The sequence below is a fragment of the Oncorhynchus gorbuscha genome, linkage group LG01 (assembly GCF_021184085.1).
Source record: "Oncorhynchus gorbuscha isolate QuinsamMale2020 ecotype Even-year linkage group LG01, OgorEven_v1.0, whole genome shotgun sequence".
Taxonomy (NCBI): Eukaryota; Metazoa; Chordata; class Actinopteri; order Salmoniformes; family Salmonidae; genus Oncorhynchus; species Oncorhynchus gorbuscha.
In genome coordinates, this window is record NC_060173.1 from 32,864,038 (window position 1) to 32,866,164 (window position 2,127).

Genomic DNA, 2,127 nt, shown 5'->3' on the forward strand with positions numbered 1-2,127 from the left:
ACTCCACAGAGACTGACTTGACACTGGGGCTAAGAATAAACCACCTCAGATCTCTCCTCAGAGAGAGAGAGAGAGAGAGAGAGAGAGAGAGAGAGAGAGAGAGAGAGAGAGAGAGAGAGAGAGAGAGAGAGAGAGATAAAAAAAGAGAGATAGAGAGAGACACTGTGTTACCAGTTAACAGACTGCCCTCACCCTGGTTTGGGCATATTCATAACCTGACTCAGTCTCCTGATGGCCATTCCATCTCTAGCCCTCTCTAGCTCTGGGGTTACTGTGTTTAGTGGCCTACCCCTTTTTTTGACAGAGTAAAATGTCCGTCCTCACACATCTGGCATGGAGGGGGTGGATGGAGGGGTGAAGGGGATGGATAGAATGGGGGAAGAGAAGAAGGATAAAGCACTAATAGGCAGGATCATTTTTTATTTGGGTGTCAGAAAGGGAATGGTCTAGGGGGGCTGGTTACATCCTGGTTACATCCCAGTAAAAGGGTATTTCAACTAATAACAGGATATGGCTTAGAGTCCCATACTTGCAACTGTGGATCTGAAGTCCCCTATGCAGTATACTGAATATCTCAAACTCCTGAAGTTAAGACTTCCTCTTTGTATCCATCACACCACCATACATTTACTTCTTTCCTCCGAAAAAATCTATTGTATTCCATGGATTCAGCCATGTGAAAGAGACTGAACCTGAACATGAATTTGTGGAGACCGGCTGGAGAGAGTACTTAGAAAAACAGCATCAGTGGACATGGAGGTATGTGACACCCACACATGCAAACACACTCCTGTGTAGAGTTGAAGATATGACCTGTCCCTAACAGCTCTATTTCCTCTGCCACCCAACACCATGGCTGTGTTCAGGAAACCACAATGGTTGCAAACTGTTTTCAAATGGAAACACTGGATAATGGAATAATCAAAAATACTGAAATATAGGTTAATTCTGTTGCTATCACGAGCTATTACGCAATCCCCAAACCTACAATTGTGTGTGTATGAGTGTTGAGAGGTATATACTAGGGATATGAATAACTGTAGTGGAAGACAGAGAGCAGAAACACTAGAGAGGATGAGTGTAGTCATGTGTGTATCTGATAATATCATCTCATCGGGAGTAATTGGGTAAATGGGGTGCCATCTGTAATACCATCAATAATGTCATCTACCTCTCTATGACTTCCTTAACAACTGTGTGTGTGTGTGTGTGTGTGTGTGTGTGTGTGTGTGTGTGTGTGTGTGTGTGTGTGTGTGTGTGTGTGTGTGTGTGTGTGTGTGTGTGTGTGTGTGTGTGTGTGTGTGTGTGTGTGTGTGTGTGTGTGTGTGTGTGTGTGTGTGTGTGTGTGTGTGTGTGTGTGTGTGTGTGTGTGTGTGTGTGTGTGTGTGCATGGTGATTGATCAGGTTTGTGTGTGCATGGTGAAATGGTGATTGATCAGGTTTGTGTGTGCGTGTGTGAACGGAAACGGCTCTATTAGGCTCTTTCATTATCCTTTCCTCCCCCCAAGCCTCCTCCCTTCTCTTCATCCAGGAGGTGAGGGAGGTAACAAATGGACACTAAACATCCTCACACACTCATCACTTGCATCCTGAGCGATAGGCCTTACTCATCTCTGGCCATCAATCATCCCACTCCCACTCAGCTCTGTCACACTCCTTGGACCCTTCAAATAGCACCCCCACTTTCTACGGTTTAACTAGTTCCACAATAGCATAGAGTAGAGAGAGAGAGAGAGAGAGAGAGAGAGAGAGAGAGAGAGAGAGAGAGAGAGAGAGAGAGAGAGAGAGAGAGAGAGAGAGAGAGAGAGAGGTTGGTGCGTGTCAGAGATAGGTGGTTAATGGTGGGTCAGTAGGGGAAAAGAGACTTATTGACATCATTACATTACTCTGGTTGCATTGCCTGGTATTATGGGCTCAGAGATATACATCCAACCCTACTTAACCTGCTCATTTACATAATTACTCCCATCACTCTGATCTAAAAGTCAATCTCTCCTCACACACCTGCACACAGGCAAGCACACACACAGATAGGATCACAAGCCATTAGCATACAGTTAGCATATATGAGGAGGACATATGATCTTGTTCCCAGTACTGAATGAACCCTCTGCCATTACAGACGGC